This window comes from Crotalus tigris, unplaced genomic scaffold (assembly GCF_016545835.1).
Source record: "Crotalus tigris isolate CLP2741 ecotype Arizona unplaced genomic scaffold, ASM1654583v1 scf7180000023617.9722795, whole genome shotgun sequence".
NCBI lineage: Eukaryota > Metazoa > Chordata > Lepidosauria > Squamata > Viperidae > Crotalus > Crotalus tigris.
This window is the reverse complement of record NW_024100081.1, coordinates 840,514-865,440: the sequence shown is the minus strand read 5'-3', so window position 1 is coordinate 865,440 and position 24,927 is coordinate 840,514.

Below are 24,927 nucleotides of genomic sequence, written 5' to 3'. Positions count from 1 at the left end.
GACTTCAACTCCCAGAATTCCACAGCCAGCATCTGGCTGTGGAATTCTGGGAATTGAAGTTCACATGCCTTACAATTGTCAAGGTTGAGAAACACTGCCCTAGATTCTTCATTTTTTCCCCTTTACCTGGGTCCTTTACCTGAGCATGTTGAGCAACCTTCTGTGGCGCAAACTGACAAGAATAGATCCCATAATTATTAACCTTTCCACTTGTTTCTATAGTTTATTGTGATGAGACAATGCAATAAGCTTGAAGGTAATCAAAAAACAATTTTGTAGTTGTGAGCTCAAAATGACAAACCTTTCTTTTTCTAAATAAATCACCATTATTCCCAGATGGCTCATGCTTGACAAGTTTGTTTCCTTAGTAACAGAGTCCTTAAATAGTGGCTAGGTGTATCTGCATGATCTTTTTTAACTGTAGAAATGAAAAAGGAGACAATTGGTCAAGTGTACTGTATATACGGGCAGATACGTACATAGATACATAGTTCTTGGAAATGTAATTGGAGGACAATTGATTATTTTTGTGAGCTTATCTAGAATTCCCCAAAATTCTGCTGAAATGTTTAGCAGCATTTGTGCCCTCTAAGAGCTTCTTTGAGATTGCTAGCTAACGGATTCTCCAGGATTTTTGTTTAATAACTTGGCAAAAGTTAAAGTCAGATGTTTTATAAATTAATAAACAATATAGAATCATACAGTATGGAACTGCAAGGACATGCATTTGGGGAAAGAAATGCTGGTCATGTCTCACTCCAGTACTTTTTTTTTAAAAAAAAAAAAGGTGCCGGAATTCACACATGTCCTACAACACGCCTTGCCTACCTTACAAGGTTCCATCCCAAAAAGGTGCCAGAACTCCGTTCTGGGCGTTCTATGACAAAAAAAACCCGTGTCTCACTCAATATCTCTGCTAAAACATAGAATAATTGTTTGCTTTGTTCATATTAACCTTTGATGTAATATTCAAGGTCCTTGCCTTCAGTCTCTGAACACTCATCCTTGCCTTTTCCCCCAGTATATCTATGTTCTCCTTGTTATCTGCTGGTGAAACATAGGGCATGCTCTGGCATTCCCTTGTGCAGAGTGAGCGTTTGTGTCTTCCCCATGTTTAATTCAGACTGAACTAGTCTGATTCAGATTGAAAGTGATTGGACACAATTTGCTTTACACAATTTGCAGTCCAATGAAAAAGGAAAGAATTTGGCTGAGTTTATTGCTAAAGAGGAAATACTGCTGAATTCAATAAGTAGGCACAAGGCTATGATTCTAATGGAACATTAAATAATATGATTCCTAGTATTCAGCAAAATTATCTTTTAACGATGGGTGTCCTATTTTGTGCTAAATCTACCCTCAATAATCTGAATTATTAATAAGTCAAAAAAATTATTTCCTATGCCAACAAAATAACTTTATATTCATAAGTTTTTCAAGCCAGTATTTTCTTTTAGATACATCACTGTGATTCACAACTATAATGAACAGAAACAAATAAAACCATCCAAGCAAATTCAGTACAGGTAAGTCCTCGACTTATGAACACGTCTAAGCCCAAAATTTCCATTGCTAAGCAAAACAGTTATTAAGTAAGTTTTGCCCCATTTTATGACCTTTCTTGCCACAGGGACTCGCGGCAGTTGTTAAGTTAGTGGCATGGTTGTGAAATGAATCAGGCTTCCCCATTGACTTTGCTTGTCAGAAGGTCACAAAAGGGGATCACGTGACTCCAGGGCACCACAACTATCATGAACAGGAGCCAGTTGCCAAATGGCCAAATTTTGATCACATGACCATGGGAATATTTCAATGGTCATAAGTGTGAAAAACAGTCATAAGCCACTTTTTTTAGTGCCATTGTAACTTCGAGCAGTCACTAAATGAATAGTTATAAGTCAAGGACTACCTGTACCTACCAATCATGATGATAATACAAAGATATTGTCTACTACACAAAGGTGGGGCATCTAACGTGTTGTCATTAGGAAACGTGAGCAACCAATACTCTGGTGTTTATGTCACACACATAAGTATACCCAAGGTATACTGTTCAGCTGTTTTTATGTTAGATGCTGGATTAGTTTTTTTTTCTGATTTAACATTGCTTATATCCTCTTGATCAGGGGTCTTCAAACTTGGCTTTTTTATGACTGGCTGAGGAATTATGGGAGTCGAAGTCCACAAGTCATAAAAGGGCCAAGTTTGAAGAGCCCTGCTCTTGATTCTTTTCCCTATTTCATTGGATAGTGAAATGGGTGGTCTATGTAGCAAGACTATAGCTATCATTGCATACTCTGAATAAATATCTCTTGTTCACAATCTCTCCATATTGTTGCTTTCATAGCATTCTTAGTCCATAAGTGAGACAGACTTAAACAATCTTTAGCTGTACCAGTCTTAAAGTAATATCTCCCCTGTTATACCCACACTGTATAACAGCAGCCACAAGGTATGTAAAACCTGTTAAATTTGGGGTTCATGATCATATTCTTCTTTCTGCCATACAAACTAACCATGTTACTGTTTGGGAGGGAAAAGTCCTAGGGCAGACATGTCAAACACAAGGCCCGGGGGCTGGATGAGGCCCGCGAAGTGGTTTCATGTGGCCCACAAAGCCATCCTGGAAACAGTGAGGGAATGGCCCCGGCTGCCTTGGCCCTGGCCCAGGCCGGCCAGGAGCCAATGTACAATTTTGTGGTGGCCATCTATGCTGAAACACATTCAGTCTTAGCTCGACAACGCCGTCTAGAAATAGCAAGGAACCAGCCCCTGCTATGTTGGCCCCACGGGGAGGTGTCACCCTTTGTGAGGAATGAAGAAATGGACCATGCCTTGGTGCTTGCCCCGGTCCCACCCCCTTCTGCCAGAGACCCTCAGATCTGTCCCACTCCTGCCCAGGCCCCCACAGGCACCCTTGACGTGAATGATGTAGAGCTGGCCATACCCACCCAGTAGGCCACACCCACTCCATCCATACCCATCCAGTAGGCTGCACCCACCTGCCCCCCCCCGAGGGCAACTGCAATGGTGATGCGGCACTCGATGAAATTGAGTTTGACACCCCTGTCATAAGGACACCACTTCCATCTCATCTAAGACAGCCAAAAGCCATTTTCAGTTTCAATTTGGAAATGTTTTCCTTCTCCCTGAACACAAAACCTCACAAAACCTCTCATAATCTAGGACATCCTGGGGACAAACTAGGATATGACAAACATCAACAGTGATCTACTCAGCTAGAAATGGCCAAATAGGTCTGCTGCAAACATGGTGATCTCTATCCAGCACTAACAGAAAGTAGACTTTTTTCTATATAGTGGAATATCACACTAGACTAGACTAGACTAGACTAGACTAAACTAGACTAGACTAAAATAGAATAGAATAGAAGAGAAGAGAACAGAATAGAATAGAATAGAAATTCTTTATTGACCAAGTGTGATTGGACACACAACATGTGTCTACCAGAAATCTAGCCATTTTCATGTATCTGTACATTGTGTGTCCTCCCAAGGGAGTTTGTAAAGTCAAGACAGTGCTTGAGATGGGCACACCAAAATGGAGCTGTTGGGAAAAAAGGCTCTTTGCCCAATCAAAAATGATTCACATAAAAAATTGCTTTCTGGGGGAAGAAGAAAAGAACATTCAGAAGAACAGTTTGGTTGAATTGTTGCTGAAGATAGGCTGATGGCCACCTGTGGTCTTAAGATCACAGCCACATCTCCCTTTTCTAAATGATCAGCCCTTGCATTAGACAAAGTATTAACAGTTGTAGTGAGCCCTTGCTCAAATTAAGCCTTGGATAACTCAGACTTCATTAACTCTAATCCTACAAGACTGCCGAACATGTTCAAACACCATCTGCATCTTTTTTTTTCTTTCATGACACATCCTGTTGCAATTGCCACTAAGTCCAAGTCTATGAAATTAATTGCATCTTTTCAGATATGGATATTGTATTTTCTTATTTCTTTCCCTCAGTTATCTCACTTTGTCCCATATTAGGTTGTAAATTCCGCCCCCAAGATTTTATTGAAAATATATTCTTGTCATAATTCTATAAGTCCACTGCTTCCTGACGGGCACTGTGTAAATAATAAAGTACCTGAGAGGAAGTGAATTTCCATGATGTAATTAATGGGTGCAATATTTAAATGGTTTGAGTCCCCACACATTGTGTGCACACCTTAAACATTATTCTAATTTGGTGCAGAAACGGTGCTTTGGACTGAGCCCAACAAAGCATTTCTCTGCTATTCATTAAAGCAGGGCTGGGAAATTAATTTTTCCAAGGGGCCAGATGAGAAACTGAGACTGTTGTGGAAGACTAAACCAATAGAGCTGTTAAGGTGCATTGGCATGCATGGACGCTGTGGGAAATTGCCCCCCCCCAAGAAGGAAATATTAAAAGGGCAGAATATTATATTTCCTCAAAGGATCTTAAAGAGGCAGAAAAGCATGCCCAGTTTTTCTTAATAACCCCAGCTTTGTAGAAATGCAGATTAATAATCCATTCGGGAAGGTTGTAGCCCTCCAGCTAGAAGCTTAGGAAGACAAAAACACCTAAAATCTACATACCCCACCCAAACTCTACAACAGGACATAATAGGTTTAACCCACAGATGCCAAAGGGGCACACTCAGACTCAGGTCAAAGTACATGACACAGAAAATACAAAACAGGAACAGGAAACAACTCCAAACAAAAGCCCAAGAGGGTATAAAACCCACTACCTACTACATGTGGTCACTCTTTTCTTCCAGAGCCATCTTTCTATCTGGCTCTCCTCTTCAATAAACTGCAACCCTCCTCTTCAATAAACTGCAACTGCAGTCGCCTGGTTGTCTATTCCCGGCTTGAACTGAACCATGATGAAGACTTTTCCATCTACAATGCACATATGTAAATTGGAAAAAAATAACAGTTGCCTTCAAAATAAAAGCAGTCCTTGTGGTTCAGACAGGGACATCCAGATGTGGCCTGGGGGCTGTAAAATGCCCAAGTCTGCATTAAAGCATCCCAACCTATATCAAACTTCTGAACAAACCTAAAAAAAAGGTTCAGCCTCTTCAACTCATGAAAGTTAATTTGACTTTTAAAGTAATAGCAGGGGTGTTTGTTTGTTTGTTTGCTTTGTTTTGCTGATTCAGGTTGGGCTGCTTTAATAAATAACAGAGTGGTGCCACATGAGGTCCAAAGAATTTTTTATCAAATCATAAAATATGGTGCACCTTTTCCCAACTAACAAATTTGATTAAAAGACCTCCACTTTTATGAGCTGTAGTTCATTTTATCAGAGGCAGCCATGAACTACAGGTCACACCCGTTAGGCCTTTTAATAAAATTGGTCAGTCAGAAACTATGCTCCCAGACTTTTTATTTTGGGGCACCATAGACTAACACAGTTCTCCGATAATTTTCAAACCATAAATGTGCTCAGCACATATAATTCTTCCAACCCATCTCTCTCTCTCTCTCTCTCTCTCTCTCTCTCTCTCTCTCTCTCTCTCTCTCTCTCTCCCCCTCTCCCTCCCTTCCTCCCTCCCTCCCTCCCTCTCTCTCTCTCTCTCTCTCTCTGTTGAAACTTTCATTCATAATGTCTAACCAGTCTGATGACCAACCAGCCAAATCAGTGTTAAGGCAACATGATTGTCAAAAATATGCACTCTAACACAGAACAGATTTTTTAGTCTGTGTCTTTGTAGTTTTGCTTTTTTTCCTCCTTTATTGTTCTTTCCTTTGGCAAAGAGGCAGATGGCTTGCAAGGAAGAACAGTACTTTTCCTGTTCTAATCTGAGGGGGAAATGTGCCTATTAGTTTTAAGGCAATCTCTACTGGTTTCTCCTGTGCATTTATTTACCAAAAGCAAAAGTAATAAACACTGACAACATTAAAAGGCCTCTGGGAAGGCAGACTTTGTTTGCTATGCAAACATTCCAGTTTTAGCATCACTTACAAACAATATTGCTATTTAAAAAGGATAAATTCTCTTTTTATTCCAGGAAAAAAATATTATTTTGTAAACGTATTCACAGAATAAAATTAATGGGACATTGAACGCTTTGGATATTATGCTGCCATTTTCTTCATGTTTTTTCTTCATGTATTTTAACTGCGAAATAATGTTGCACGTTTTAGAAAAATGTCTAATGGACACTTTCTGTTAAAAACAAGCAAACAATGCCTCATGATACACACACATCCAAATGCCAATGACAAAATATTTGGGATCTAAATATATATTATATACAAACATTTATACCTTTGATAGCCATTTATGTAGGAAAAATGATTTAATACAATTCATTGAAATAATGAATTAAACAGAATAATCATTGCTTGTGCTGTCTTGCATCTTTCTGATGAAACTTTTCTTTTAAAGTGCACAGATAACAGTTTTAAGATACAGATAGGCAATTTTTCAGTGGATAGCAGATGCATTTATTCAAATATTACTGTATTGTTTAATACCTGAGGTTTGAAGAACCCAAAACAACTAAATAATGATGCCATGTGTTATGTCCCGAGCCTTGCAAACGGCTCGGGCGTTTGCAGGCAGTCCCAGGCAGGTGCAAAGCTGCCCGGGACCAGACAGGCTGTCGCCAGCGCCGTGCGCATGCGCGGGAAAAGTATCGCATTTACCCGGGAAATGTCTATATAAGAAGCTGGGAGGTTTTGGGAGCTGCTGAAGCCATCTACTTGTAAGCTGAACGCAGAATAAAGAAAACTGAGAACTCCAACTGCTTCTCGTGTCTGCTTCCCGCCAAGGACTCAACACTGGCGACGAGGATGGGATTGCCTTATACTGCCTGGAAAGGAAGAAGTGTAAGCTTACCCAAGTGAGTCCTGAGCGGCGGAACGGCGTCGACTCGTCAGCTACCCGCCAATCCAGTGTGCATTCGGGAGTAGGCTGGCTGATAGACCCGTCTCCTGAAGATGGCGAAAATCGGAAGGCTTTCGGAATTCGACGTCTCACATCCAGAGCGGTGGGAGTCATACGTAGCCAGGGTGGAGAACTACTTCAAGGCAAACCAAGTGAGGGAAGAGAGCTTGAAGGCTGCCACCCTGCTTTGTGTTTGCGGCCAAGACGCCTTCGACATCGCAGAAAACCTTGCAGCACCTGTTCCAGTAGAGTCTGTCAGCTACGCAGATCTGAAGAAGCTACTGAAGGAGCACTTCCACCCCAAGATGTCCGTCATCGCATGGCGCCACACCTTCGAGCAGAGGGATCAACGGCCCGGTGAGTCGGCCAAAGAATTCATCGCCGCATTACAGAAGGCCGCCAAGCACTGCGAGTTCAAAGACCTCGAAGAACGACTGAGGGACCGATTCGTGTGCGGGTTAAGGCATCGAGATCTACAACAGAGACTTTTCGCTAAAGAAGAATTGTCCTACCAAGATGCCTTAAGGGAAGTCACCACAGAAGAAGCAGCAGGCGGCGCTGTCAAGAACATGCGGCCGATCAGAAACAGTCCAGAGGTTGCATCCGTGCACCAGGAAGACGTCCAAAGAAACTCCGAGGAGGATCCGGACGAGGAAGTCGACCGTCTCCACCCCACGAAGGAAGAAAATCAGAAGGGAAGCTCTTCAGCTCCACTCAAGTGCATCGGCTGTGGAGGTCGCCACAGGAGAACCGACTGCAAGTTCCGCTCCGCTACCTGCTGGGCATGCGGCAAACAAGGACACATTGCAGCTGTGTGTCTGGGCCGACGAAAGGTACAACCTCAGGAAGAACTGCGCCTGAAAGGTACCAGATTCCCCAGCCAGAATAGGGTAGGGTTTTGCGCTTCGCGAAGAAGCATCCTTAGGACAGGCACACACAAGCCCATTAAGAAAAAGCTGTCACTCAAGGTGAAGCTACAAGGGGTTCCATTATCTATGGAACTAGACACAGGGTCTGCCCTTTCAATTATCTCCTTGCATACATTTAGGAAGATTTGTTCCGGTAGTGGAACTCAGGCCAAGTTAAGGCCTTCTGACATTGTGTTAACAGATTTTCAAAATTCAAGAGTGTGTGTTAAGGGGGAGGCCACCCTTAACGTGCAATACAAGAGTTTTGAAGGTCCACTAGACTTATGAGTAGTAGGGGGTGAACGAACGAGTCTCATAGGACTCGATTGGTTTGAGGCCCTGGGGATACACGTCACAGAACTCAACAGTTTACAAACACTCGACCTACAGGAAGTCTGCAAAGAATTTGCAGATGTTTTCAGCCCCCAGCTGGGCACATTCAAAGGACCCCGTGTCCTTAAAGCTAGACCCCACTGTCACTCACATTAGAATTAAAGCAAGAAGGGTCCCTTTTGCTTTAAAGAGTAAAATTGACACTGAGTTAGACAAACTGATCCAACAGGGAATTCTAGAACCTGTTGATTCCATCCCTTGGGAGACCCCCATTGTCACGCCTCTAAAGGCAAATGGGGACATTCGCATTTTTGCTGACTACAAATGCACTCTTAATAAGGCATTGCAGCAACATGCCTATCCTGTTCCTGTGGTCAGTCATATTCTGGCCTCCCTCAAGAGGGGGCGCGTTTTTGCAAAGCTTGACCTAGCTCAAGCGTATCAACAGCTGCCTGTTGATGATGATGCTGCTATAGCTCAGACTATTGTGACCCACCGGGGAGCCTTTAAGGTAAAAAGGCTGCAGTTTGGAGTGAATGTCGCTCCTGGGATTTTCCAAAGCGTAATGGAAAACACACTGCGGGGCATACCGGGGGTTGGCCCCTACTTTGATGATGTCTTAATTGCAGGAGACTCCACACACATTCTAGCTGAAAGGCTAAGGGCTGTTCTGTTAAGATTCAGGAAATCAGGCCTCAAGCTCAAAAAAGACAACTGCAAGATTGGGGTGCCTTCTACTGAATTTCTGGGGTTCAAAATTGATGCTGCTGGGATTCACCCTGCTGAATCCAAACTGACTGCTATTTTAGAAGCACCTAGGCCAAAGTCCAAGGCCGAACTTCAGGCCTTCCTGGGCCTCCTGAATTTCTACAATTCTTTTCTTCCACATAAAGCTAGTGTAGCTGAGCCCCTTCACAGGCTACTAGACAAGCAAGCAGTGTGGTGGTGGTCACAGACGCATGAGGCCTGCTTTAACAAAGTCAAGGCCTTGCTCACTTCTAACAGTATACTTGCACATTTCAACGAGTCCCTTCCTGTGTGCATCGCTTGTGATGCGTCCCCTTACGGGGTTGGAGCTGTCCTGAGCCACCTCAGGTCTGATGGAACTCAGGTTCCTGTTGCATATTACTCCAGAACATTGTCTTCTGCTGAGCGCAACTACGCTCAGATCGACAGGGAGGCTCTGGCTGTTGTTGCTGGAATTAAAAAATTCCATGACTTTCTATATGGCAGGCACTTCACGGTCTTCACTGACCATAAGCCTCTGCGGGGACTGTTTACCACACGTAAGCAGACTCCCCAAATCATTTCCCCTAGAATGCTTAGGTGGTCTATTTTTTTGTCTGCATATGATTTTTCTTTACTCCACAAGCCTGGAAAAGAAATGGGCCATGCTGATGGCCTCAGTAGATTGCCTCTGCCAGTAGTAGAAGCTGACCCTGCGCCAGCTGTCAACATTCTATCAATCCAAGCCTTGCCCGAGCTCCCTCTTAGTGCCAGGGATGTTGCCGCTGAACAGGTACAGATCACACACTTTCACGTGTCCGTTCCTGGGTTTTGTCTGGTTGGCCTGAGCACTGCCCTAGTCCTGAGTTTCAGAGTTTCTGGTCCAAAAGGAACGAGCTGTCCCTTTCTCAGGGTTGTCTGCTTTGGGGAAACAGAGTTGTCATTCCCACCTCAATGAGGACTAGGGTCTTAGAATCCCTCCACGAGGGTCATCCTGGCATTGTTCGTATGAAGGCTCTTGCACGCAGCCACTTGTGGTGGCCTGGTTTAGATAAAGATATTGAGGCTAAGGTGCATGCATGCCACCTGTGCCAACGATCTCGCCCAGAGATGCCCCAAGCTCCCGTGCATAGATGGGAGGAAACACAGTCCCCATGGTCTAGGGTGCACATTGACTACGCTGGGCCCTTTCAGGGCCAGTTCTTCTTGGTCCTTGTTGACAGCCATTCAAAATGGCTTGAGGTTGTACCTGTCTCATCCACCACCACTGCAAAGACTATTCAGGTACTGAGGGGGATTTTTGCTGCACACGGGCTGCCAGATGTCATTGTGTCCGACAACGGCCCTCAATTCACTTCCTCCGAATTCCAAGCTTTCTTACAGGCAAACATGATTCGTCATGCCACGTCTGCACCCTTCCACCCGTCCACCAACGGTATGGCTGAACGTATGGTGCGCATCACAAAGGACGCATTGAAAAGACTCACCTACGGGGACTGGCATCACAGGTTGGCTGACTTTCTCCTTTCTTATCGCACCACACCGTCCACTTCTACAGGGAGAAGCCCAGCTGAACTTCGTTGGGGGCGTCAACTTACTACTAACTTGACCGGTTGCATCCGGACATACTGCCTTCATCTACCTCACATCCTAGGGCACCTAGACAACTACTTGTGGGTGCCCCGGTTTGGGCTCGCAATTACGGGCCTGGTCATACATGGGTCCCCGCTTCTGTGTCCAGGATCACAGGTCCTCTCTCCTACGAGGTTGCCCTGGACAACGGTCGTGTCCTGCGTCGGCACATCGACCAACTCCGCCCTAGGCGGGACTTTTCAGATGAGACTCCTGGGTCTTTTCCAGGGGGGGAGGGGGACCCTTTGGAGCAAAGGGAAGGGCACGAGCTGCTGCCCATCTCCACTGAGGGAGCCACAAACGGCCCATCCCAGGGTTCCGCGAGAGCTCCGAACAAGAATTCTATGAGCCTACCTAACTACCAGGCATCCACGCCTACTCCAGCCAGGGAGTCACCCCGGGGGCATACTCACTTTCCACACACATCACACAGCACTCCAGTCACGGAGGATACCCGGGGGCATCCCAACAAATCATTCCCCGCAAGAGAGCTGGCACACAATCCCCAAGGTTGGCCTGACCTTACCCCAAATTCTACAGGGGGTCAAACATACAGGGAGGTGGTCGAGGAACCAAGTCCCGACTACAACACCTCTAGCCCAAATCAGGGAGTAACTGAGTTTTGGGAAAGTACAGAAACCCACACAAGCCCGGACACAGAACGGGGTTCAGGGAATGGACAGCCTCCTGACAGGTCTTGGACGGACCTAGGAGGTTCAACAGAGACGCCCAGCAGTGGCTATCACTTCAAGGGGCCCGAGGGTCTACAGCTAGGCAGGTCAACCAGGTCACAAAGTGACAGAAGCCCTGGCCTGACGAGCCCGGTGGGCGAGCAAGCAGGCCAGGCATCGGGGCAAAGTCCTTGGAAGGCACCAAGGCATGATAAGGGGAACAGGCTCTTGTCACCCCTCAGTCAGGGAACACCTGTCAGAAACCCAGAGCTGAGAAGGTCACAGAGAGCAAGGAAGTCTCCTAAATACTTAGAGGATTACATGACATTGCTGGCTAAACAAAAGCCAGGTAACGATAGGAGCACTGAGAAGCAGAACACTGCATAAAATAAATGATTATATGTTGGTAGTAGTTTTAGCCCGGGGGAAAGGGGTGTTATGTCCCGAGCCTTGCAAACGGCTCGGGCATTTGCAGGCAGTCCCGGGCAGGTGCAAAGCTGCCCGGGACCAGACAGGCTGTCGCCAGCGCCATGCGCATGCGCGGGTGCTGGCGCGGGAAAAGTATCACATTTACCCGGGAAATGTCTATATAAGATGCTGGGAGGTTTTGGGAGCTGCTGAAGCCATCTACTTGTAAGCTGAACGCAGAATAAAGAAAACTGAGAACTCCAACTGCTTCTCGTGTCTGCTTCCCGCCAAGGACTCAACACCATGCATCTGGACAGAGCTGGAATTCCAGGGAGGAGGATTAAAAAGGAAGTTTAGTTTTATTTTTCCCAGCATTAGGTTGTTAAACTACCCAACTTCCTGCACACTTGAGCTTCTATACTGTAGGTAGCAGTATCTATACTAGTACATGACTGGCTGGGGAACTCTGTGAGTTGAGGTCCACTGGTCCTAAAGTTGCCAATATTGGACACCCCTGGCATAGACCTTCCTCGCCATCACTAGAGGGTCCATGAACTACAGCAATATTATAGTATTGCTGCTGTTAGCTGGAGCTTAGACACAAAAGAATTTTACAATGCTTTTTGAAAACCCAAACATGAATAAACATCCTGGCACAGTAACAATCCACCTGATTCATGTCTGTTGGAAGCTAAAACAGCCCGGAACTGTGAATCTGAAGGGCTGCATTCCTGTTGGGAAAAGTCAGCATTTCTAGGCCACTACACGCTTACCTGACAGGCAATTTCTCCTCTCACAAACAATGATGAGTGATTATTTTCATGCTTCATGCCGCAGACTTGTAAAATCTCTTGCTGTGAACATTCCTTGAGATGTCTGTTAAAGAGATCCAGTGATCATTCTGCATTTCTTCAACAAAAGGAGCAAAGAGAGGACAAGGATTGGATTAAATTTAACCCTTGCAGAAATGTATTATAAAAATAACTTCCCAGAGTTTGGAAATTATCCATATCTTTATTGATGCATCCTAAAGGCTCATTTGAACCTACTGCTTGCAAGGACAGTCCACTCACCCTTTCTCAAGAACAAGCACACATAATGTCATCCTCTGCTTGTTTTTAGTTTGCCAAGAAAGCAGCCTCTGCCCATAATTTGTTGTGCACTAAATCAAAAGTAACTTTCATCTGACTTCTGACAGCACAAGAGATAGCCTGCAATCTGTCTGTTGTGCTTTGTTTAGGCAATATATTCTCCCAAAGAGATACCCTGTGCTATTGTGGACAAACCACTCCATTCTAGTCACAAGTCACTGTTTTTGTTCTGGGTTGCAGAACCGGTCAAATGGAGGAAAGGAAACAGAAGGCTGCAAGAAGAAGATAGAGCAGAACCGAAGGCTCCTTTGAGTTTGTGTGAATTCTGGGAGTTGAAGTCCACAAGTCATAAAAGGGCCAAGTTTGAAGACCCCTGCCCTAGTCTAACATTTAGTAGTATTTTGGGCTTGATGAAGCATGATGGAGCTTGTTAAAGCCAAGTACTCGAAGAAGGCAAGTCTTTGGCCTGAGCAGAAGGGTAGGATAAAATTGACAATAATTTGCCAGATGTGCCTTCCAGCTGAAATGACAGCAAGAATGGTGAAATGATGAAATCATGGTCCACCAATAAACCAGTCCTACTTTGGGAGGGGCCTATCCAGTGTATGATTTTATGACTGCTGGATATTTTTTGTTAATGCAAATGAAAACCAAGTGTTCTCAAAGATCCATTCAAAAACTGGAAAGGGATTGAGACTTGCCTTCTGGGAACAGGCAGGAGGATAAAGGATCTGAGGAATCCAGTTGAGGGCTATGTTAACTATCATTAGGATAGAACACTTAGCCAGTATCCTTGTGACATTTGAGTATTTTTGTCTTGACTACAGATTGAATGCTAACTGTAAGGAGGTCAGACCAGCCAGGGAAGCTGTGACAGATATGTAACAGTACACACTACCTGAGGTTATATTCCTTTATTTTACCTAGCCTCCACCCAGTCTTTATTCACTTGTATTGTTCATGATATGGCCCTTGTTAGTGTTTGCATCTGGTTCTCTTATTAGTTTGATCCATCCGTTCTCTTTCACATCAAGCAACAAGACTCATCAGATAGCTCATTTGAAAGTGATTAATGTACTCTGTGAACAATACCCCCCTCTTGTTATTATTATACAGCCGAAGGTGTGCTGGGTTGGCAAATTGCTCATAAATGAAATGCTTAATGCTTCCTAATGCTTAATTGCATTTTTCAGTTTTAATTTTGAAGCTGGAGGGTAACACAGGTAAGACATCCCACCGTAGGAAAAGAGTCTGGATAATCTCCCTTACCCCCTCCACCCTGACTGATTGATTGACTTATTGTCAAAGGTCAATCAGATGTGCTAAGTGGTCTGGAGTTTGGGAATTGCTATAGAAGATACATGGGCCAGTGTGGGACCTTTTATTCATGCTTTGGTAAGGAATTTGTCAGTGAGCCAGTAAGTTGTACTTATACAAGCAGTCTTGTGAAGCTGAAATTATGAACACATTTCATTCTATAGCAAGTGCAAGGGAGCAATATCTATCCAAGAATTGTTTTGCCCTTGTGAAAGAGGAGAGGAGACTTTTGTAGTTGTCCATTAATTGGAGAAGTTGGGCATGCTGGTTTACACTGCTTGGGAAAACATTTACTGTAAGCTTAGGTGGAAACAAGAAAAGCCTGTTAACACTACAAACGAATTTGGCTGAAACCATTTCCACTTTGTTTTCGGTTGCCACAGAATTGGGAGGGGGTGTGTGTACTTTTAAGCTTAGACAAAACAATAAATTGTCTTGTGGGAACCAAGGTCATTGCTGCCTGAATTTTGGCGGACTGAAACTTCTGTTAGAAAGCCAGCCAAAGTAGTTAATTGGGGAATGTTATTTATGACATATTACTGGGACCGGAAGTTCAACTTTGTAACATTGTAACCTTTGGGAGGGAACTTCAGTCTTGGTTTCACTTTTGATCTTGCCAATACTTTGTAGCCAAATAAATATGTTCTTTAAGGAAACCTCTTGCCTTGGAGTTCTGTTTTTACTGGTCTCATCTATCGGAACCATGACAAAGCCATCCTGAAGTTGGTTTATTTTTTGAACTAAACTAAAGAAGGAAATACTCCATTGGTAATAAGATGTGAGGTCCTTGGTGCTCTCTGAGCTTGATGGCTTCCTTGCAGAGGTTTCATTACCAAACTAGGTAACATGATCAGTGCTTACTTAGTTTGGTAATCAAATGTCTGCATGAAAACCACTGAGCTCGGAGAGCACGAAGGACCCCCCCCCCAGTTCAATTCTGAGCTACAATTATTCTTTTCTGTTTGTAGTAAGATAATGTATAAGTAGAACTGAGCCGAGGTGGTGCAGCAGTTAGAGTGCAGTACTGCAGGCCACTTTAGCTGACTGTGTTCAGCAGGTCAGCGGTTCAAATCTCACCGGCTCAAGGTGACTCAGCCTTCCATCCTTCCGGGGTAGGTAAAATGAGGACCCAGATTGTTGGGGGCAATGTAAATATATATATATATACATTGCTTACTGGTGTACACCGCTTAGAGAGTGCTTGCACTTAAAGCGGTATATAAGTCTCATAAATAAATAAATAAATAAATAAACTGTACAGAACTGCAGGAATAAAAGAAGCTTGTATTGACTGCATCATAGCCATGATGGGTCCAGTTGGGACTTAGGCATGATTTTTACCCTAGATTGGAGTAACAAGGCATAATAAAATAAATGAGATGGATATCATTTGCTGGAATGAAAATATTGTTCCCTCCTTATGTCCCAGATAGTACCAACAATCAGGTAGAAGTATCAATAGATTTTTAAAAATGTACTTTGTTTACTTTGGACCATTCTATGTGTTGTCTTGATGCCTCCTTATACTTGGGGAAAGGTTCTGAACAAATGTAAATTCAGAAGGAAGAAAGCGTTTCCTTTTGAAGAATAACATAACAAAGAAATGAATTAAGTTCCTGTAACTGTATGACTTTCAATATGTTCATTCAGAGTCTATAACTATTATCATTTATGTTCTCTTGAATCAAAAGATTTTTTTTCCTGCTTTAACACTATTATTGTCAAGCTTATCAATCCTAGGCACCTATGACTCATTAATGCTCTATAAATATTCATAAGAACAATTACTGGATCCTTCTTTCTGTTTTCAGATCTTTCTTGGGACAGAGATCCTATAATCTATATCTTCTCTGGTAGCTTTCTCCCCATGACCGGTATAATTGAAAAATCAATAACACACAATTTAGAAGCCCATTTCACTTAATTTACTAGAGTTTCCGTTGGCAGGCTGTGAGTGTTACACTAATAGTAAGAAAAGGGTTTCATGGAATGGTGAAGTTTAAATGAAACCATGTTTTCAAGTTTGCCCATTTTTAAACAATATTTGTATATTACATTTTTAGCCAGCACTGTTTTTTCTACAATTGTATATAGCTTCTGTGGGTACATCCTGGCCTAGACAATCAAGTGATCCCTTTTCCATCATGTTATTCACTTTTGTCTGCTCCAAATTTGGGTAATTGAGTTTGGAACCCAAATTTCTCCTGTTGAAAGTGCAATGGTCCTGACTTTAGCCTTTAGTGACCTATTGGTCACAAGGGGACACCAGGAGGCAGCTAGAGAATTTATTGATTTATTCTATGGTTTTTACAGCCCACTCAACTAGAAAGAGTCTGGATAGATCACAGGTGAAATGGTAAACACCACGATAAAATAAATCAAAATTATAAAAATAAATGTAATGTAATGTAATTAAGTGGAGTGGAGTGGAGTGGAGTGGAGTGGAGTGGAATGGAATAGAATAGAATAGAATAGAATAGAATAGAATAGAATAGAATAGAATAGAATAGAATAGAATAGAATAGAGCTGGAAGGGACCTTGGAGGTTTTCTAATGCAGCCCCCTGCTCAAGCAGGAGACCCTCTACCATTTCAGACAAATGGCTGGCCAGTCTCTTCTTAAAAACTTCCAGTGATGTATGTACAATATACATTAATTAATATACATAGTCAATCTACATTAATAGCAATGATTCAACTCTCTGCCCCACAATAAGATCCCAATAGAACTTAGCTAGAGTTAAGGTCCAGTGAAAACAACTCATTTTTAAATATCTCAAAACCATGAAAGAGGCAGCTTTACAGACCTCTGACCATAAGGAGTTTCAAAATGTGGGGGTCACTACCAAGAGGGCCCATCTTCTCTCCCCACCCCCTTCACTTCAGAGAGAGGGGAAACTTTTAACAGGCCTTTTCAAGACAACTTTATTAGACAGGCAGATTCTGGCAAAATGGTGCCTGGTACAACCTGGTGTAAGCATTTAGAAGAGAGTGTAGGATTTGGAGGCTGTGTCCACTTGATTTGTCACTCTGCCTGCTCATTGTCCAAGAGATGAGTGATGTATCCTTTTGCTTTCCTTCTCAGGCAGAAGTGAAAAATTATAGGCTTTTGTTAAGGGGTCACACCCTTCAACTTTTTGGACCCACACCCTCTCCCACAGACACCCCTGAATAATGTAGCCATTTTTGTATGCTGGAGAACATCTAGGTTAACTTCTATCTGGAATCCATGTTAGATTGTGGAAAGTCTCTGTGTTTTGTCTCCTGGATACAATAAAATATTTTCCTATCTTCAGTGGAGTGTTTTCAAGTCCTGCCTGTGCATTATTTAATATGTATTTGACCACATTATAATTTCCCAGTCACATCTCTGGCCAGTACTAAGAAAAACATTAATGCTTACACAATTGCTGCTTCTTTATTCTCAAAAGCTCCAGGCACTTATATTTTATAGTCCAATTAATTATTTTAGTTTAGAGAAACTGCCATATTGTCCACGACATTTGCCCAGAAGAAAAGGACAAATAAAACGCCCAATTATTTGGACGCTATAGCCTTTTGTCTGTATATCATTATGAAGCTTTTAATACAAATGCTAGATTTTCATTAGCTAAATGCCTCTTTGCCCTTAACGAGTTCTTAAAGAATAAGGGCAACGTTTGGTTTTGACTTTCACCAATATTTCTCTCATTATCCAAGTGCCTACAGGAGATAAAATGAGGAGCACTGTCCCACCTTTGAAATTAGCACTGGAATAATCAAGTTCTGCACTCTTAAAATACATTGTCAGCCTTGTGAGGTGAGCCAAGTGAGGAAACAGACACTGCAAAAAGTACTGGAGTGCTACTTTATTATTGTTGGGCATAATAAAATACTTTTTGGAAGCCTAACAAAGTTTCCCTTTTCCCTTTTTTATACTAAAGAGAATCAAGATGGGATAACCTTGAGTTTCTTGCTCAACCCCTCTTCTTTTTCAGGGCTGAGCAGGCATTTATTTAATTGTTCTTGCATTCCTTTTTCAAGGTTATCTGCTCTATAAACACAAGCACCTTCCCAGAACTTTATTCAACCTACTCTATGGCACTTGGGGAAAAGAGTAATGATGCAGCATCCAACTATCAGTAAAAGCATTTTTGTCAGGCATAGGAAATCAGGAACCAAGGTTGTTCAAATGACTACAAATTTATTTCATCCTAACATTCTCTACAAAAATCTGATCTACTAAAGGTCAAAGCAAATTGGCGCTAGATAAGAGTCAATGGAATTCAAGGTGGGCTGGACTTAAATCCCTTGTGGGTGGCAAATGGACTTGAGACTATTGATGCACTTGACCCCTACTTCGATCTCAGCTTCATATCTCCTTCAATTTTTTTTTCTTGGATTAAATAAAGAACTTGCCTCATACTAGGTTAGGGGTTTTGGCTGATTAGTCCATATTTCCCTTTCTGATTGGCAGTAAAACTTCCCTGTTCCTAGAAGAGAATTTGGATTTTTCCTATACCTTATTTCTAATGGAAATGATAAGTTCTGACACTGGGATCGTCTGTATGCAAACCAGTTTCTCTATTACTGAGCTCTTTTATTTGTTACATATTTATTTTTCAGCACTCTGGACCTGCTCCAATCCTAAGATTCTGCACAGTGCACAACATTGAAAAAATAATGACTAAATCTAAATCAGTGTTTTAAAATAAGACTACAAACAAGAATAAAAACAAGGATTTAAAATGTCCATAATCAATTAGTTTGGTGAGACAAAGAATCCAAAGGCATTTTGCAGGATCAGTTCCTTCTGCAGAACTATCTGTTCTCAACAGTCTTAACTCAGTTTCTGAATTAATTTAATTCTCTAATTCACAGAACTAGAAACTAAGTGACTGGGCTTGTAAAATGTACTAGGCCATAAATATCTCCGTTACCTCAATCACCAACAGCAGCTTCTGTAGAAGGATCTAATAGTGCTTTATTTGACACTTTTTAAGTGCATTACATGTTTACAGGCATGGAGTCTCAAATGTTAGTCTGTGCAATGCTTTAGAGCAGTGATGGTGAACCTTTTAGAGACTGACTGCCCAAACTGCAACCCCAAACCCACTTATTTATTGCCGGGTGCCAGGTGGGTGTGGCTCACTGAGTGAGCATGACTGTGATGGTCATGGCAGATTGGGTGGGTGTGGACAAGGTGGGTGTGATCACCTCAATGTTGCTCGGGAGGGACGCCTGTGGGGACCGGGCAGGTTGGGGGAGATCCAGGGGGTCTCTGGCAGGTGGGGCAGTGGGCAGGAGGCTAGGTGAATTAGGGCGGGGGTGCCATTGTCACAGGGCAAGGTCAGACCGGGGCGGCTGCTGCCTGACACCATTGGCCCCTGCACACAGAGGCCAGCGAGTGCATGGGTGCTGGGATGCATCTGGCCATGTGGGACTTCGGCGAGTTAGTGGGCAGCTGGTTGAAGAGGGACAGTTGCCATCTTCAGGGCATGGTGCGCATGCCCACAGAGAGGGCTCTGAGTGCCGCCTCTGGCACGCATGCCATAGGTTCGCCACCACTGCTTTAGAGTATGCATGGTTGGGTGGGGTGTCCATAACACCTGCCTGTGCTTCCTTAAATATGGATAATCCATATTTAGGCTGTGCAATGCTTTAGAGCAGTGATGGCGAACCTTTTAGGATTGATAGCAGAGAGAAAGAAGGCAGACAAGTGAGATTCTCTTAAATATCTTTTCCCAAATTCCACTGCAGCAGCTGCTTAAGCCTAGAAATGAGCTGTGATACAGTAAAAAGATGGAAGTGTAACTATCTCTATATATATTTCAAAAGATAGTTACACTTGCATATTTCTATTTCATATATATGAAATATTTAAATATATATAAATATTGCTCTATTAATGGTAGGTCTAAATATGTACATATTTAGAGATATGGATAATCCAAGTCACAGGATTGAGAGTAGAGAGAACGAAGGCAGACAAGTGAGTTTCTCCTCTAACATTCTTCAGAACATTCTTCAACCCACTAACAATTAATAATGATAATCTAATAAATCCACACTGGTCTTGTCAAACAAGTCTTAGGGGATTTGAGCTTTCAGATCTCATTAAAAACAGCATTAAATACTCACCCTTTCTAAGACTGACTTAACAATTAAGGCCACACAATCTGGAACAACTAAGAAAAAAACACCCTCAACTGGATTTCGTCCAGATGTGTGATGATGCTATATATACCATAATTTTCAGTCATTGGCAAATTGGCTGAGACCTATGGGAGACATGAATATACATATACATAACACATACATACCCATACTCATATAAAAATAAATAAAAATATTGAGCTGTGGAAAGCTGATCTAAGATAATATTAATAAGGAGGATAGTAACAACATGCAAACTAATAGGGAGAAAGCAAGACTTAGTTTAGAATATTTGCCTAAGCAGCACTATTAATATAGTTAACTAAAAAAGCCTTCAATCTGAGAGAAATGTTAAATCTCTTATCAATTCACTCATGTTCCAAAAGCATATAAATAGTTTTTTAAACACACGGACACAAGACTGAGTACTCAAAGCACATACTTTACACAGGTAAATTGAAATTATTTTTCATCATTCAAAATAAAGGTGAAAGTATCTAGTAAGAATTAGAGGCAGTTCTGTCTCTCTTTAAAAAAAGAAAGTGTGTATTTACTCAGAACTATTAAGGAAGTCAGTGTGATATTCTTCTAAATATAGAACCGTGTCTTTATGGTACAGACTTTTTTAAATATGAGTAAATATTCCTATAAGCATCAGTTTCTGATAGTGAGATATCTTCTGTATTTTATTTTTTTAATAGCCTCCCAGATGATACTAGATTCAGAAAAATGCTCAAAACTGAACTCTTCCATAAAGAATTTGTAGACTTGCTGGCATCATCTAGGCCAGTGGTTCTCAACCTTTCTAATGCCGTGACCCCATAATACAGTTCCCCATGTTGTGGTGACCCCCAAGTGAGTGTGGCCACCAATAAGAGGGAGTAGGACAGCTAGGGAAAAGGGAAAAAAATGGCGGACAGCGTGGTTTGGCAACCCCCGTGAAATGGTCATTCGACCCCAAATGGGTCCCGACCCACAGGTTGAGAACCACTGATCTAGGCTGAATATATGTAGAGTTAAGATGTGTTTGTAATGATTCATTTCATGTTTACTTTTTCCTAAAATAAATAAATACTTTATGTAAGTTGTAATAATTTTTACCATGAATGTTTTTACTTTCTCTGGATGCTTTATCTGTTAACCATCAGAAGTTCTATGAGATTTAGTAATATACATGAAGAATAAATGACATTTTTGTAAATTTTGTAAATGTTATCAGATGCATAAAAATGGGGGGGAAACTCACAGAAAAATATATTGTATTTTTCAAAATAACTCTTTGACATTTTAGATATCACAATTTCTTAAATATAGCTTGAATGTAAACGGCAAGATCCTTTCATTTCACCAGTTGGGTGAAAGTTCTATATCCGAGTGGATTTGGCAGATTTTGGAGGAATATAGGGATGATCTTTTAGGTTGTTCTGGGATTATATTGCTCACCATAGAAGCTAGTTATTTACTTTGAAGCAGAAAAGTTGCAAAATCACAGTTTCTAGTTCACCAATTGATATCCTTATGTTTCTTCTTGTACCAGTCTTCAAAGAAAGTTTTTATTTGGGTTTAGATGACAATGTATCATTCATTCCACTCTAGAGATTTCCATCAAAATAAGATTGTAACTATTATTAACTATTATAACTATTCAACATTGGAAAGAGCTAGATCCTAGACTGTTTACTTTCCCCCTACTTAGTAATGAGAAGTTTAACTAGTATGAGCAGAGTTTAAAGATTCTTTGAAAAATAGGCATATCCTTTATATGTAATACAATATATTTTTCTATGTGTATTTCCCCATTTTATACATCTAATAACATTTTTAAATTTAAAAATGTCAACTTAAAACAAATTGAAAGTAATAACTAGAATTAGAAACTTGAGCCAAATTATTTTATACCCATATAAATACATTTCCCACGCTGTGATTCTAAAATGTCAGTGAGAACAACAGATATTGCAAAACTCAGAGGTCTCCAAAGTTGGCAGCTTAAATATTTGTGGACTTCAATTCCCAGAATTCCCCAACCAGCCCTCAACCATCTCCTAACAATAAATTGCAAGTTTGCTGCATCCTACCCTTAAATATTTTCCTACATGTTTTCTCCATTAAGAACAAAAATCAAAACAAAGTCTTCCCATTACACAGAATGGGAATAACCAAAAAATGCAGAATTACATTCAGTGGTGGGATTCAAATATGTGAACAACCGGTTCTCTAGGTGGATGTCACTTCCAGAAGTCCATTCTGAGCCTGGGCAACAAAAAATTAGCTGCCGAAGTGGTGCAAACCAGCTGAATCCCACCACTGATTACATTCACCATGTATGTGACTCTTTCTGGAGCAGAGGTGATTTTTAGCACTCTGTCTCCATTTGGAAGAGACAGTTATATTTATGAAGACTTTATCTTGGTTTCTTCCAAGAACCTTAGCTACAAATAGATTTCAGCTGCTATGAGGACCCAATTAAAACAAAACATTCTGCTGGTGGTGCTTTTGACTGATGCAGTCTCAATAAGATGTCAAAAAGGCAATCATGAGTGTCCTTAAACTCTTGATGGACAAGTTCACAAATTGATCCTTACAGCAAACAGAGAAGATTAAAGCATTCAGATAAAAACATTCATGTCCACATACTCCGACACCTGTTCTCAGGCATTCAGGATTCCACAATCTTAGACATTGCAAAACACTGGCATTAAGGGGTAGAAAACTATAAATAAACCAGTCTCGATTTTATATTATAAGGTATCTCATTTTGGGGGGGGGGAATCTAGGTGGAAAGAAGGCGGAGAAAAATATCATATATTTGTTAAGGCAGTAAATCTTCACAGCTTGGTGTTAGCAAGTTGACATTTACTGCCTTGGATGTGTTAACTGTTACCATGGTAGGATAGATGCTATAGGGCACTGTAAGCATTGCTTGCTCATGTATATAAGACAGTAGGCGTTGTTTTTAATTGAACTCAGAGCATTTCTGGAACATAACAGAATATAAGTCAGGTTCCTCTGCAAATTAGCCCTCCAGAACTGATCAGCCTGTTTATGTTTTTCATCTCCTCGACTCTCATTTCCACTGAACATCTGTAATCATTACCAAACATGGGCTAGAAGCTATAGAAAATGTAAATTGTGTTTGTAACCAGTGTGGATTGATTGCAAACAATTTGATTAAAGCTATAAGAATACGAGAATACCCTAAACAGGTCTGTTGAGTAATCGGCATCAGAATAATCTCAACCTGTGATTAACCAATGTACACATCAAAGAAATGTTCTCATTACGCTTTAATATGTAATGTTCCCACATTCTGGAATTTGGACGGGGAGGCAGTATTGTTTGTTGCTGCTGAAAGAGCAAGCAAATGGAAGACGTTAATGGTAAACAATGGATGGCAAGATCAAAGAGCGTGAAAAGAGAACCACAGGGAGACATCTGTGCAAGGCAGAGGAAGAGAAAACTTCAGAAGGATTGGTGTGCCTTCTTTTTGTCAGAAGTCTGAAAACCATCCCCTGAAGCCAGACACAAAATAATGGCTTGGGATCAGAGGCATCTTCCTAGTACCCTAGTGAGATAATTTGTGCATGCATGAATGTAGGATTATTGCAACTCAAGTATTCTATTTTTAGTTCTGAACCAAAGTGTGCAGGTTTTTTTTTTTCTATCCTGTTTTTTTCACCTCCACTTTCTTTGTTTAGCAACCTATTTCGGAATTGAAATGAGGAGGCCTTTTGCCATTTCAGCTGTTAAACATGTTTCTCCAAGGCATTTGCCAGTAGACTACAATTTAATTTCTGTTTGCCCCCAAACAGATTATTCCCAACCCAGTTATAATATGCATGGGATCAGACCTATTGTGTTGTGACTAATAAGCACCACTTCACACTGACTTATTCAGCTATGTTTCTTTGTAGAATTCAGAAACAAGATATTTCAAGACAGGAAGAAAAAAAAATCAGTCAGCCAATGAAACATTCATATAAATCCATAACATCGGCAGCAAGGAGGGGGAGAAATAAATGAATATTTCTGTCTTTATTAGAGTGCTAACTGACCATCGATGTTTACCCAATGGGGTTGTTCACTTCCACTGGAACCTAATGCTGATGTCTTCTATACAGAATGCCTGATGCAGTTTTTGAAGGGAACACAGGTAGTCCTCAACTTACGATCACAACTGAGTCCCAAATTTCTGTTGTTAAGTGAGACATTTGTTAAATGAGTTTTGCCCCATTTGACGACTTTTCTTGCCACAGTTGTTAGGTGAAATACTGCATAAAGTTAGTAACCTGGTTGTTAAGTGAACCTGGCTTCCCCATTGACTGTTTGTGAGAAGGTTGCAAAAGGTGATCACGTGAACCTGGGACACAGCAACAGTCATAAATATGAACCAGTTGCCAAGCATCCGAATTTTGATTGCACGATCATGGGGAAGCTACAAAGGCCGTAACTGTGAAAAATGGTCATATGTCAGTGCCGTTGTAACTTTGAACGGTCACTAAGCAAACTGTTGTAAGTTGAGGACTACCTGTATTACAATATAGTCCCCATTTCCTGCCACTGCCTCCTCTGTTTGAAGAAGGAATGTGCATAAGCTGAATGGAAAACATTGTCAATTTCTCGACCTGCTATAGATTTTCAAGAACAGCCCTTCCCAACTAGACACCTCCAACTATGTTAGATAATGTCCAAAATTCTCCACAAAAGACCCACCGGTTGGGAAATCTGACCAGCATACTACCAATCATTAGAAGGGCTTCGCATGAATGACTAGTTTTGGAGAATATTTCAACTTGCCACTGTTAGAAACAATAAGCAAAG